This window comes from Tiliqua scincoides, chromosome 9 (genome assembly GCF_035046505.1).
Source record: "Tiliqua scincoides isolate rTilSci1 chromosome 9, rTilSci1.hap2, whole genome shotgun sequence".
In the NCBI taxonomy this organism is placed as follows: domain Eukaryota; kingdom Metazoa; phylum Chordata; class Lepidosauria; order Squamata; family Scincidae; genus Tiliqua; species Tiliqua scincoides.
In genome coordinates this window covers 22,102,387-22,117,842 of record NC_089829.1, presented here as the reverse complement: position 1 = coordinate 22,117,842, position 15,456 = coordinate 22,102,387, and positions in this window count along the sequence as shown.

Genomic DNA, 15,456 nt, shown 5'->3' with positions numbered 1-15,456 from the left:
ACCTCGTGGCTCACCCCCTACGTTTATAAGCAAGGTATGAAACAGCAGCATACAAGACAGATCCTGGGAGGGATGGGGACAGACCCCACCTCTTACTTCCTTTTAGGTGAGAACTGGTCCTGTATTTTCACTCTCTGCTTCCTGTTCTTCAATCAGTTCCCAGTACATAACAGGCCCTGTATCCCATGACTGCTGAATTCACTCAAATGCTTGGGGTGAGTGTCAAAAGCTCTTTGAAAACCAAAGTGTACGATGTCGACCAAATCTATCTGATCCAGATGTCTGTCAACGTGACTCTTAAAAGCTAGAACTTCCCCTTGTGCAAGCCTTGCTGACTTTCCCCCCAGAGAGGCTTGTTCTTTTATGGCATTGGTTCCCAAAGTGTTGTGTTTTGACCCACCATAAGGAACCAAAACTGGACCATTCCCCCTTAAGGGGAGTGGCCCAGTAATGGTGGCCCAGTATTGAGTGTCCCGGTGGTGCCACAGTAATTGTGGCAATGCGGGGACCCAGGCATTTTTTCCCTTATCTGCAGGGTTCCACTGACCTTGGGGAGGGCATGGGAGACCCACAGCCCCCTTTGCAGGCCTCCCTGATGCTTGAAATAGCTCCATTTGGGGATTGGAGTGCACTTCCGGTTTTAGTGTGATGTTTCATATTTTTTGTTATTTCATATCTGAGTCCTCTAGGCACCCTTGAGCATAGGATGCCATCTGGCCCTGTTGACCTGTTAACTTGCAGTTTGTCAAAGAACTTTGCCTTCAGTCACCTCGGGTGTGCTTTTTTCTCCAAATGCCTTCACCAGTGAAGGCACAGGCCAAGGATTAATTCTGCTTCTCTGCAACCCACTTGCTGTCTTCCCCCCCCCCGAGCTCCTTTCACACTTTCATGCCCAAGCACTGTCCTCTCTCTGAAGCCTGCTTAATCTCCTTCCTGTTCCCTGCCTTCCCCCCCCCACCCACCCACATCCTGGGTCTCCACCACTTTTGTGGAAGGATCTGGCCCTGTCACTCTCCCAGCCTCCTAGCCTGGCTTGGGAGCAGATGTGCACTCAGCTCGACATTGTCCGTGTAGTGTCTGTCTGTCTGTCTGTCTGTCTGTCTGGTGCATTCTGGTAGTTCTCCTAAATGTTGCTGGTAGCTTCAGGTGTGAACCCTCACCCTTTCCCTGCATCCTGCCAAGCGGTTGTTTTTGCCTCTTTGGTCTTTGGCCCCAGGCACAACAATGGGCTTCCACCCTGGTTGGGCACAGCTTAATGCGGCAAGAGCCTGTGGGAGCTGGGAAAGAGCAAGCGTGTTCTTGGCCTAGGCCGAATTCCGCCACCCATGCAGAAAGATCGGCTCCACTTACTGGCTTTTACAGCCTGCACTTCTGCCATCAGCCGTCAGCCCTTTTTCCAAGGAACAAGTCTCTCCTCCTCCTCCCCCCCACCTCTAGGAAGGAAGGGGGCTTTTTACTCAGCTGTTTTTTGTCTTCTCAAAGCCTCTGGGGCTGGCGGAGTGGGCTGGGGCTGGGGTTGATAAAAGCAATGCGTTTTTTGCCATAAAAAGTCACGGAGAGGGCAATGGAAGGCCATTTCTGCGATTCCCCAGGCTGTGGCTGCCTTGAAAGGGAAGGGCTGGTGGAGTCTCTGCAGCCCGCCGACTTGGGATCTCCTTTTTTTATGCCGCCATGTGCAGAGCATCCTTCTGTATGAATTAAAGATTAAAGGCAGATTAACCCCCCTTCTCTCTCAGCATTGTGTCTTAGCATCTCTTGCTCTTAAATGCAGGGGGAAGGCTTGCAATGTTCTTGGGAAGCAAATCAGTGAGCACTGGTTGAACAGGGGATGAAACCGCCATCCCTGAAATGATTCGCATGGCTGGGTGTGGGCTTGTTTTGCTTTCGTTGCAGGCGCTACAAGCCAGGTGGATCTGGGGCCACTGGACACTCAGGGCCAAGAAGCAGAGGGGCTCAGTGGTGCAGGTCCAGTAGCTTGCTCCTGGCAGGATTGCATGCACATGTGCGTCTGTGCCTGTGTGCCTGTGCATGTGTGTGCGGGCGCCTGTGTGAAAGGGGCTCTTCTCATTCTCTGGTTCAGCACCCCCCATGGCCTCCCAGGATTTACAGATGAAAACAGGGTCACTTCTCACACCAGAGCCCTCTGCTTGGCTCAGCCACACTGCACTGTTTCAAAAGTTGCTCCCTCTGGTGTGGGCTGGGTTCATTTGCTTTATAATTGCCCCTTCTTTGCAGACACAAATTTAAAGGTGGTTCTTCTTTTGGTTCCGGGCGCCTTAGAGCAATGCAGCACTCGGACAGTTGGTAGGCTGCACAAGACACACGGAGCCTCAGGGGTCATGTGCACTGCAGGGAAACCCCAGAGAGACCTGCCTGCTCTTCTCTCTCCAGCACTTCTCCAAACTCTGGGGTGGGAGCTGAATCATGGTCGCAGCTGACAGTGAACACACAAGAGGACATTCCCAAAGAGAAGTCAGAGTGATGACAACAGGGAGTTCTCTGGGATAGGCATGGCCCTTGGTCAGTAGCTGGCCAGGCCCTGTGAGCCACAATCACTTCTGCTTGGTTCAACTGGGCAGCATGACACAATCTGCTGGAAAGCCACTTCCCTTCCAAGGTATTGCCCCCCAAATCCTGGGGTGAGGAAGGTCAGGGCCCCCTCTTGCACAGGTACACTTGGCAGTGCCCAGAGTTTAGCTCTGGCCCCTTTGGTCCCAGGGAGATCTTGATAAACAGTGGGGAGATTAGAGGAGAGCAACAAAAGGGATTAAGAGGCCAAAGGGATTGATTTATGAGCAAAGATTAAAGGAGCTAAATATGTGTAGCTTGGCAGAGAGACAACTGCAGGGAAAGCAAGATAACTCTCAGAGGAGAGATGAGCCAGAGGATGGGGGGGGTGGATCCTGCACCCCCCCTCCTGGTGCCACTTCTGTGGGTACATCAGGCATACAAGGCTCTACTAGAGTGAAAAGCAACAACATGACACTCACCAGAGCTGAGAAATGGGGGTCCCATGTGGGAGGCTGTGGGGCTGATGGAAGCCAGAGCTGGTGCTGAACTCACAGAGTAGCTACGAGGCGAAGGGGCAAATAATGCTGGTCAGCCTGTGCCTGCTGCAGTCCACATGGAGTCCACAGAAGTCCACAGCCAAAACAGGCTCCAGGACTCCAGGCTGGGTTGTAGTGGGATGCATTGAGGATGGCACCGAAGCACTCTTGCTGTGCCCCCTTCCCGGGGAGAGTGTTTGCCCCTCACCTAATCCACAGGCTGGATGAAGGACTCATGTTTCCCACTAGGATTACTGAGTCCCAGCCCATGCGCCTTCAGGGTTTTTGCACAGAGTCAGCATACACAAGTGTATGTAGCTGCAGCCTTTGAGCATGGGGGGTGGTGAGCTTGGAGGATGGCCAGGATTTTGGTGGGCACAAGGCATCTGGGCTGGAGGGCCAAGTGTTGGCCATCTGTCCCAATGGACACTGTTGTCCAAAATGGGGGCGCTTGCTGTGGGCTGCTGGGGAAAGAGTCGTGCTCTGCTGCTGGCAAGTGCCCCCTGCCCTCCATTGCTTCTTCCAGACTGCCTCACTCAATGCTCAACACCCCTTGGGAGACAATTAATGGCGAAATGTCACTCTGGCATGGGGGCCTGGTCTTCTTCCATAGTTGGTGCGTTGCAGGGCCCAGGCTGTGCTAAACATCCTGCAGTGTGACTGCAGCACTGTAGGCTAGGCCTAGGAGTGCAGGCAAATGTTGCTCCCTCACTTGCAAGCCTGCAAACAGGGTGGCTGCTCTAGAAGAGGGCTTGGGTTTTGTGATAAGCAGCCTCCCCCCCCCCCCAGGCAGCTTGACCCTTACCCTCTGCAAAATGAACCCCCTCATGCATCTGGAAGAAGCCGCTCTCCTACAGACCAGTAAGACCAGAAGGCCAGTGCCAAGGACTCCTGGGATGCCACTGGCCACAGGGCCAGTTCTCACCACTCAAGCCCTCCCCTTTCCAAAATGCTGCACATGATACATTCTGGATACTCAGAAGGGCTTTTATCTTTTTCCCACACTGAAAAGTGTGTGTGTGTTTGTGTGATGGGGAGAATGTTGTACACTCTGCAGTGCCAAGCCCAGGCAGTGATCAGGCAGCAGGTGCAGTGTGCTTAGCCTCACTAGGAAGAGACCGCTGGACAGTAGGATGGATCTACAGGCTCTGGGGCAAAGCCTCTCTTTCCCTTGTGTGCTGGCCCTCTCCAGATCCCAGTCAGGGTCCCCTACACCAGGCTTGCTTCAGGGGCTGTGGTAGCTCTCACCGAGGGTGAGCACTCATCATGCCTGAGAGAAGGGCTGGGCCCCTGTGCGCCTTATTGCACATGGTGTGCCTGCCGTGTGCCCATGCTGGGCGCCAGAGCTGGCCTCCCTCCTGCGAATGTTTCCAGGTCAGAAGTGACAGGATTGAGTGGACGACCAGCCACTTAATGAACCCCTGAGGGAGCAGCCGGAGCTGTGCACCATTTCTCTCCAATGCATCAGGCCTGTGCCGCTTTCAGCCCCTCTCTTCTGCCTGAGCTGCCTGCGCTGCCACACAAACAAACCAATTAGGGAGAAAGAGACTCGTTGGTCCTCCTTTCTGGAAAAAGCTGTCTCAGCGTTCTACATGCCCCCTGAATCAATCACACGCAGCTGTGGCTACACACACACACACTTCCTCTGCAAGGGGAATGCGCATCAGAAGAAGCGTGCAGCCCTTGGGGCCTTGGCTGTGAGCGGGCAAGAGGGGTGAGGATCCTGCACACCTGCAGCCCATGCTTTGAAGCAATGCCAGGTCAATGCCTTGGTGCAGAAGGCCTGTCCTGTCTGTCCTTCTGTTTCTAACAGAAGCCTGACAGCCAGGATCTGGGGGAGGGCTGGATTCAGAGTCCAGCACATTCATCTACAACCTGATTTGCCTGGCATGAGTGATGGCTCCCTTATGGCTCCCTCTCCCCTCCCCACCCTGTGCAAAGTGGGCATGAGAGAGCTGACCTACTTGCCTGGCAGGGAGGCTGGGGGATTAATGAGATAATGATCACAAAACACAGTCTAAATGAGGAAGATTAATACCAAGGGTGGCAGGAGCAGCCTGCTGCCATATGGAGGCCACTTTGCGTCCCCGGAGGGCACCCGTCACAAGTTGTTTTCATATGCAAATAGGGCCATGCCTCTCTGAGGGAGCCTGTCATGCTCACCCTTTGCAAAGTCTTCCATGTTTCCCGTCCCCCCATTGCAAAGTAAGTGGCTGAATTGTGACTTTGGTGGCTTGCCAGGCCCCTTTCTTCCCTGGGTTGTACTCAAAACCAGTGGAGTCAACATATCCAGTGGCAGGACTAGCAGCTGGACCCCTTCTCTGGCTAGTGTCCATGGCTGTTTGAGGCCTCCAGACCAATGTCTCTGGTGTATCTGTCTGGACAGGTTGGTCTCTCCCAAGCTATCCTCACCACACTCACTTCCAACTTGCAGCTCTTTTGCCATGATTCAAATTATCCTGTGGGCTGTGAACAGCCTCACCATTCCCCACCACCGTGTCCCACTGCAGACTGAGCAGAAGGAGAGGCTGTCCTGCCACTGAGGTAGGCACAAGGCTTGTTCTCCCGCAGGCTTCCTTGAAGGCCCATGAGAGCCTCTTTTCAATGTCTTGCTCTCAGTAGAGCATCACACCAGAGTTACCCTATGGCCAGTGCCAGAGTTGCTTGGTGGTGAATGGAGGCCCCTGAGGCAAGGTGGCATTAAGTAGCCACTGCCCACTCCAGCAAGCAGGAAGCCGATTGGCTGCTCCAGCACATCCCCGCTTCCAGATACCCTTGCATCAAGCCATTTGCACCTTTACGAAAATGCATCTCAAAGTCAATGAAATCAAAGCTGTTGAAATACTTGGAACAAAAATGGTTGGCAACCTTCAGTCTCGAAAGACTATGGTATAAGCCTACAGCACCTGGTATTCCCAGGCGGTCTCCCATCCAAGTACTAACCAGGCCTGACCCTGCTTAGCTTCCGAGATCAGACAAGATTAGGCATGTGCAGGGTAACAGTTGGAACAGGTTAGATGGGAAGTGGGGGCAGGGGGCAAACAGGGGCATCTGCCATGTAACAGGCACAAAGCACATTTTTTCCCAGTTGTTCTCTCTCTCTCTCTCTCTCTCTCTCTCTCTGTGTGTGTGTGTGTTGATGAAAGCTGACTATTTGAAAGTCATATTTTCAGACGGACATGAGCAGACCATTATTGAATGGGAGCCAGAGTGATAGGACAATGTTAGGGACATGTGGTGCAGGAGCAGCAGGTGAGGCAGAACTGCCCCACTGTAGTTCTTGGAAAAGCACTGCAGCTGCCCCGCTTGCTTACACTTGAAGAGGTTCCCTTTACACCTGCTTTCTCAAGTGTAAGGAGAGCCTCCTCAGGTGTAAGCAGGTGGGGTTGCTGCAGTGCTTTTCTATAGATATTATGGGTTGGTACTTCCTCACCTGCTGCCCCTGCACCGCACATTCCTGGACTATCTCCCTCAATGGTGACTAGAGTGATAGTGGCATCATGAAAGGGAACTGCAGAGGTGGCCTGGAAGGACTAGCAGCTAGTGCGGGGAGATCTAGGTTCAAACTAATCAACACCTTTCTACTCAGCCTTCCTTCCTCAGAGGGCTCTTGTTGGAATAAAACATGAGAAAGAGAGAAATCATGTATGCCACCCTGAAGGAACAAGGATCAGCTGCCAATATAAGACACCCATCAATCGTGTGGCAGTGTGGTTAAACTGTTGCTCTTTTGCCCCTTCCAGTCTCCTTGGCCTGGAGAAGTTATTCTTGGCAGACTTGCCAGGTGTGCTTGATCTTGGAACTAATATCTTCCTGGTGGGGAGAGGGAGGGATGTGAGCCTTGCAGCCAGAGATCAACATTCCCAAAAGGCCATGGAGAGTTGAGGGGCAACTTTGTCACTGATGGGCCAAGGGCAAGTTCTTAGATTCCAGTGGGGAAGGCACTTGTTGGCACAAGTGTTGCCCAGCCACAGACCTGCTGACCACACACTCTCACATACCCACAAACATGATGCAGGAGCATCATGGGCACTGCAGCAGCTCCATGCCTGATTCCTGAGCTGGGGACAATTTTTTCTAAAAGCGACTTCCTGTTTTGGAGTGAGCATCACCAAAGCACTGTTGAGAGTCCTGAGTCCAAAGCAGAGCTGCTGGTATTCTGTCCTTCGTGGATGATGCAGTTCCAGCATTTTTGACAACATTTGCCACCTGCAGTAACCCTTATTGGGGGCAGGGGCAGGAAAAAGGAGCTGGCACAGGGCGCCCATGGGCATGGATGTATATGTATGTGGTGTGTGCTAGAAGCAAGAGCGTTGTGTGTGTTTTTTTTGAGATTTGCTTTCCCGAGATCTGCTTTCCAGAGACCCAGAGAAAGGTCTGAATCCCAAAAAGGGGCATTTGGAAGACTTCTCACTTCTTGTTCAGAAGCATCTCCAAAATCTCTCTGCAGGTGATGGGGCAAGAACTGGTCAGGGAGAAGAACCAGAAAGGAAAAGGGCAGGTGGGATGTTTACTTGAGTCAGCCAATTAATTGGTTAACAACTAGTGCACTAATTGGCTTAGGACAAACTAAATCTGCTGTAAGCTTGCTTAATCACCACTTAAGGGCCTTGGCAATGGGGAGGTCCCTCGTGGCGGGGGGGGGGGGGAGAGGCGCTGATCCTGACTGCTCCTTCCTTGTCTTTACCCTGAGAGAGGCAGCCTGCCTACCTGGATCTGGCCCACTCTGTGGTGAGCAGCATTCCTGTGTTAAGGGAATGTCATCCCCACAGATTCCCTGATCCTTCCCTGTCACTAGTTATTTCTGGCATCAGAGGGCAGGGAAGAAAATAGCCCTCCAGGCGTGTGACACGATTCACAGGCCTTTAATGTCAGAAATAATAGTCCTGTTCAATTGGAGCTCATTACCATGACATTAGACCTCCTTGAGTCCTCTTTTGGGGGGGACTTAGTGAGATTTCCTCCCCCCACTGCCAAACAGCACCAAATTGCTGCAGTGGGGAGAAACAGAGTAATGGGTTTGTTTGGTGGCATAAGACATGTGTTGCAGGGCCGGCTTTTAGGCAATTGGAGCAATTTTGTCCAATTGGGCCCTGCGCATGGTGGGGGCCCAGCGCTGCCCTTCTGCCCACCGCTGCTTCCAATTGGCCCAAAATTGGTGCTATGCAGGTGGCAGCATGCACGCCTTGCTCTTTCCCCGTACTCGCAGCTCCCAGTGCCCTCCTTTCCCCATCTTGAGTCCCTTTGGGGAGAAAGGCGGGGTAAAAATAAAGTTATTATTATTAAGTTATTATCTTACTCCAGTGCAGGCTGCTACGGACGGGGTGGCGGTGGGCAAGAGTCAGGGAGCGCTGGAGGCTGGGCGTATGCTGTAGCACTAAAGGTACAGGAGTCCTATCCACCAGCACAGAAGTAACAGATTTTTTTTTTTTTGGAGTGGCTCCATTCACGCTTAGAGCTAAAAAAATTAGAGGGGGTCATGCAAAGGTGTTTCCAATTGCACCCCACAGCTCTTAAGGCTGGCCCTGACGTGGTGGGCCAACTCCTGTGTCTGAGAGGCCAGGCTTCCTCTTCTGCTGAATTCCCTGGAGCCCTGGGTGACTTTGACAGGAGGGAGGCCAAGGGGAGGCTCCCAGAACAGCTCCCACTGGTCCTGAAGGCAGTTCCAGGACCCTCACAGGGCTCTCTTTCAAGGCCAGCCTTCCCCAGAGACTGCTTGCTGGGCCATGTGGAAGCGGGCTAAGGTGCATCCCAGGACCACAGGCCTGTCATCCTGAGTTGTGCCCCTTAGTTGTGGGGGGTGCTGGACAAGGCAAGGCAACCCTGAACACAGGGCCATCATGAAGATAGTGGCATTGCAATGGGGTGCAGACTGCACCAGGTGCACACTCAAGGGTGTATGGTACCACTACTAGCCAAAACTATTTTTGAATAATACCATCATGTTATATATCATTTGTTATATTCATGTTATATATCATCTGTAATTTATAGCAGAAAACAACTCAGCAAACCACACTGAAAAATCTGTTTTCTATCAAACATTGTAGCCAAATAACCAGAAAAGGAAAACACAACTGCCTTATGTCATAAAAAGTAGATTTCTTTAAAACTGCCCAATGGGACAAAGAGGTGAATGAAACTCACCCCAGCCTGAGGATCTCTGCCTGTATCCCTTTAAGGGGCGGGAAGGGGGGAATGCAGCAATGCGACCCCCAGGATCCCCAGGATCAATACTGGGTCATCACGCAGCTTTCGTGGGGACAGTGGCTTTCTTGTACTCACACAAAGCAGGCTCCTGGAAGTGCAGAGAGCCTTGTGGAAGACTCTGCAGCGCTCCCCAAGCTGTGGAGACTGAAAAGAACAATTGAGACTCACATCTGGTTTGCAGTCGCCGAAAGCGGAAATAGGAAATGGGTCACAATTGTTCTTTTCACAGTCTTCGCAGGTTGGGGAGCCCTGCGGAGGCTTTCTCAGGGCTCCCCACACCCCCGGGAACCTGCTGCTGTCTTGTGTGAGTACAAGAAAGCCCCTGCCCCCTGAATGTGGCACAACCCTGGGGATTGTGTCGCTGCATTCCCCCCTCCTTCCAAGACTAAAACTCCTGAGAAGTTTGAGAACCCCTGCAGTAAGTATAAGTCAGCTCTCATTTCCATGTGTCAGAGCTAATACTAGAACTCATATTCAGTGGTGTGTCATCATGTTGGCCACTGGTTTTTTGTTGGTTACTGAACTGTTGTGTTCTTATATTTAAATAAATAAATAGAAGGGGATAACACCAACTCTAGTGATGCCAAGGCTGTCGTATGACATTGCAATTTCTTCTGTCTGGTCTGGTGTGGGAGGAGTCCCATCGTGGGGGTGATGCAATGAGCTCTTACACAGACCTTAGTGATGCTTCTGTGTGAAGGCAATGCTCATCTATGGAAAGGTGCAGCAGGACAGGATGTGATAGTCAGGGCTGCCCGGTTTTCTCACCTGCTACATGCAGAGGTACTGCAGAGGCAGCTGCCTTGCAGTGGTATTCTAAGGAGCACATCAGGCCACTGTGTGCGTGAGATAGGCTCTTACTAGATGGCAGAGTCACCCCTGCTCTGCCTGCAGAAGGTCCCAGGTCCATTTCCAGACAGGGCAGAGGGAATACCACCTTTGAACACCTGGAGAGCTGCTGCCTCCAGTCGTGTCAACACTGCCAAGCTCTGACTCTGGGCAAGCCCTGTCTTGTGTTCTGCAGCCCTGTGCAAACCCTGTGCTCTGGCCAGGTTCCCACTAAGAACTCCCTTCCTTCCCCCAATGGCCAGAGAAGGCTGTTTCTGCCGTTACACCTACTCTACCCTCTGTTTCTCTCTCGGGCTGGCCCAAGATGGTAACTATAACTTCCCAGGAATGGAAATATCAGAGATGGAGAGTGTGGCCTGGAAAGTGCTGGACTCAGCTAAAGCACAGTGTAAATAACCTTGTTTTATGTTGCGAAGGTGGACGGACTCAGCACAATTCAGGCTCGCAGCATCCCAGATGGATGCCTGGGCTCTTGGGCAGAATCACCTCCACTACTTCTCTCTCAGTGCCCTGACAGGGTCTCTGTGGTTGACTGGGCAGCAGAAGGCCTTGCAGTGGCCACCAGGAAGCAGACACCTGTCTTCCTTCTCTGGAATGAGCAGCTCTTTCCACAGAGGTCACAGCAGTGCTACCTCTGACATTTGTTTGCAAAGCATCTTCTCTCACCTGTGGTTGTGCAGTTCTGGGTTTCTGCAATCTGTAAATAGAGGCTTTTCCCTCCTACTTGCTCAATGCTCAAGACAGTGCCAAGCATGCCCTGTATTCCAATCTCTCTTCCCCCCCCCCCCAACTAAAAAGTGGCATCCCCTTCACTTGGCAAGCACTCCTGCTGGGGAAAAATGAGTTTCTGTGAAGGAAATTAGGCTGTTAAGAACTAAACCCATTTCCTCTTAAGGCTTCCAGGTTGTAATCGGTACACTTCAGATGTAAGCGTTTGCTCTGTGTGGGTGCGCAATGATTCAAGTGATGCCTCTTCAGTCCTACAATGATGGCTAGTTCGGTGTCCAGAGGGTGTGTGCATTGGGCAGTGTGTCTAGGTCCACATTCACATCAGTGTCAAGAACCTTGTGCTGTACTCTGAGAAATATGTTCACCATGGGGGTGGGGGTGGGGAATCAGCAACTCTGCAAAATTCAGTACTTTTGAGGGGAGGGTGGAATGGCTGAATCAGAAACTAGGCTGCATCTTCACCATCAAGGCTCATTCAGGAAAAAGGATGGGCAGCCACCTGAAATAGTAGTAGTAGTAGTAGTAGTAGTAGTAGTAGTAGTAGTAGTAGTAACTTTACTGTCATTGTGCTAAAGCACAACGAAATTTATGCACCTCTGAGATACAAGCATAAATACTGTATATACTACAATTCCAACAATCACACTCTACACACTCACCCACACATTCTATACAACATACATCATAATATAAAAACAGTATAACAGACCATAATGCCCAGGAGCATGGTAACAACTATATCGCCTTATTCAACGTAATTATGGCTGTGGGATAAAAACTGTTCAGGAATCGTGTGGTGCGTGCTCTAATAGTTCTGTATCGTCTACCCGATGGCAACAATTCAAAGAACTTACGAGCCGGATGGAAGGGGTCTCTCAGAATACTATGTGACTTCTGCAGACAGCGAGATGTATAGATGTCCTCCAAAGCTTGTAGATGAAGGTTGATGTTGTGCTGTGCGATCTTAATAATTCTCTGCAGAGTTTTTTTGTCCCCTGCAGAGCAATTTCCATACCATACAATCATAGGTTAGGACACTCTCAATGGTGCAACGATAGTAAAACACAAGCAGCTGCTGTGACAAATTTAACCTCCCAAGCTTCCTCAGAAAATATGACTGTTTTTGTGCCTTTTTAATCAACATGCTAGTGTTAGTAGTCCATGAGAGGTCCTCTGTGATGTAAATACCTAGGAATTTGAAACTAGCAACCCTTTCCACCTCCTCACCATTTATGTATAATGGTGTGTGCATGTACCTCTTTTTCCGGAAGTCAATTATGTTCTTTAGTTTTTTTGATGTTAAGTGAGAGATTATTTTCTTTGCACCACAATAACTCCTGTACCTCCTTCCTATAAGCAGACTCATCATTCTCGTTAACAAGCCCCACCACTGTAGTATTGTCTGCAAATTTTATAATTTCATTGGTGTTATGTTATGGGGTACAATCATGTGTATACAGGGAATAGAGGAAGGGGCTCGGCATACAGCCTTGGGGAGCTCCTGTATTTAATATCAGAGTGGAAGAATGATCCCATCCTAACTGACTGTGGCCTATTTGTCAAAAAGTCCTTTATCCACAGACAAATGTCTTGCTGTATGCCCAAACTAGTCATTTTTAAAAACAGCCTGCTAGGTAGAATGGTGTTAAAAGCAGAACTATAATCCACAAATAACAGCCATATATATGTACCCCGTTGTTCCAAATGACACAGGACTGTATGTAAAATAATAGAGATGGCATCATCAATCAACCTATTACTCCTGTATGCAAATTGACAAGGATCCAAGGTGGGTGAAAGACCAGACTTAATATGTTTCAACACCAGCCTCTCAAAACACTTCATAATTACCGAAGTTAGAGTCACAGGTCGATAGTCATTGAGAGAAGCAACTACTGTCTGCTTAGGAACTACACTCTTAGAATGCACTCTTCTCTTGTACTTATTTCTAAATGCTTCTTCTGCTCTGCATCACTTCCCAGAAATTATTTTCCACTTGAGAATATTGACATCTGCCACCATGCATTAGCTCTGCTTTGCAACACTGGACTTTGATCCCTTTCAAAGCCCCCCAGTTGCTAAACTGTTCCAACCTGGTGTTATCCCAATGTAAAATTCTAGTTGATGCCCACCTCCTCCAGCATAGCTCCAGTCCTCTGGCTCTCTGGACAGAGCAGTCTCTGCAGACTGAGCCAGAGGACCAGTGGACACAGATGGGAAGTCATCTCTGCTCCAGGGTGGGAGGGAAATTGAGCCAAGGCTGGCTCCCCAGCCTTGATGCTTCCTGCTCTCCCCACTCTGTGGAGTCACACATACAGCTCAGTGTGCCAGGGTTGGAAGAGCTGCATGCAACGTTGCTGCAATTAATTGATTTCTGCATTAATCTCCCTTTTAAAATGTGGCTTTTGGAAAATGGATTTTAATCAGTGTAATGATGTGGTGAGAGGACTTTTTATTTCAAAGAAGAGTTTTCAAGACAATTTTCCAAGCCCAAAACATAACTATACCAATAAGTATTGGGTTATGATAAAATGAGAAAAATCTTCAAACTCTGCTCTGAAGATCACTTGCACCTGGATTGTGCCAGAATTATTATTTGAGCATTGGAGGTGAACTGAAAGCAGCTGTAATGCGTCATGAAGGACAGTTCTCTTCTGTGTACTACTGATACACAGCTGGTGTGCTGAATTGTCCAATGCTCCCCTTTGCCCCCCTCCTTTGGGGGTGTGTGGCCCATTTCCTTGAACAACCTTTGCTCTTAGACATGCCAAACAATGTTTGTTCCATTTTCTGTTTCTCAGATAATTTTTTTTCAGCTTTATGGCAGAACTGAAGCTAATTGAAATAAATCTGCTAGAGAAAAATGTCTTCCTAAAAGGAAATCCAGGAGGAAATGGGAATACTGTACATGCCACATTTGCCTACTGACTGCCTCTGATAAATTGAGGGTCAAGTGCTACTAAAGCCAAAATGGTGGAATACAGGTGGACCCTCGTTATTTGATCCGAACACAACTGGAGCCTTCCTCCGGTTGTGTCTGGAGCTGTTCTGAGGCCTGTGGAGGCCGTGCACAGCCTTCACAGGCCTCAAAATGGCCTCCAGAGGTCCTAGAAGGGCCAGTTATGGGGCAAAAACTGGAGGTGCACTTCTAGGACCTCCGTTGCATGTGCCTCCACAGGCCTCAGAAAGGCTCCCAAAAGCACAGCTCCAGTCGCCTCTGGAGTACTCAGGTAGGGCCAAGTCTGGCTCCATGCAGGTCCTGGGGACCTGTGTTGAGCCAGATTCGCAGATAGAAATTCCACGAATAAAGAGTCTCCACCTGCATATATATATTTTTCTTGTAGCATAGGAAACAGTATAGCTTCTGGAAGGATCTTTTGAAATTTTGAGAGTCTTGACTAGCAGATAGAAGCAAGTCAGTCAACAGTAAATAATTGGACTTCCAAAAAACTGGGAACCAAGTCATCATCTCTAGGGTGGGGTGGAGGTGAGAAGTGGCACAAAGGCATGTCTGGGGTGCTGCCCATCAGTCATTGAAAACTTCTTGGGCCGCCCCTTCCCTGCAACGGTCATTCAGAGGCAGACTGCCTTGTAACCTGGAGGCTTGATCAATACTGGGTCATTGATTGCAAAGTGCTTGACACAAATGTCCTATTGCACACGTTGCTATGAAAATAACAGTGAGCAGCGATAAAGCAGTGCACATCTAGTACTTGTGCATCATACACGGGGGGTGGGACTTGGCTTGCAGTAGAGGGTTGGGCAGCAGCATAAATAAGAAACTCCACAGGCCTCTGTGCCTCTCTTGCAACGAGAGATGGCTGCTGGGCTTCATGGACTGCAGCTGCCTGGAGAAAGGTCCACCCTGGCAGGCCATGTGGCTGGCATACTGGTGCTGCAGTCCTTGCAAGCCATGTACTTTGCCCTTTTGCCACTCCTGGGTGCTGATGGCCAGTTTTCTATGCTTACTGAGGACAGCAGTGTCACCGTAGTCCATCCTCAGCTGTCTTGGCATATATATTTCTTCCCAACGCCACTGCCGAGGTCCAAGGCCGAACTGGGAGCCAGTTCTGGATGGGCCGGATGTCCCCGGCTCACACTTCTCCAAGATTATCCCATCGTTAAATATTTGTAGGATAACAGGAGAGGCCTAATTTAGTTTTTGTTTCTTTCTCTCTGTGGTTTAATCACAGATGAAAGAGACTAATAGCACTACAGAGCTTTCTGGTGATCAAAGGCCAATCAATCCTCTTTGTGGAGTAATTAACTATTTGCTAAACTTGCAGAATTGATTTCCATTTAGGGCTAAGAGAGAAGATTTTAAATGAAGACCGATTTACCAGGCGTGAGGACGGAATTCCAGCTCCGATGCCAGGAGAGATTCAGGGTGATGAATTGGAGACTGCTAATCGGGGCCTGAGAAATGTCGCAGGGATCTGGCCCTGTGAGATCAGCTCTGGGGGGGATGTCGGGTGGTAGGAAACTAGGCTCAGAGGCCACCTTCATGAAGCTGCTCTCGCCCATGACAGGGGACACACTTCTGGCAGAGTTCGCTGCTCCAGTGGTGGTGGAGGCAGGGCCCAGGGGCAGGGAGGGAGCAAGGCTGCATCTTCTCCACCCT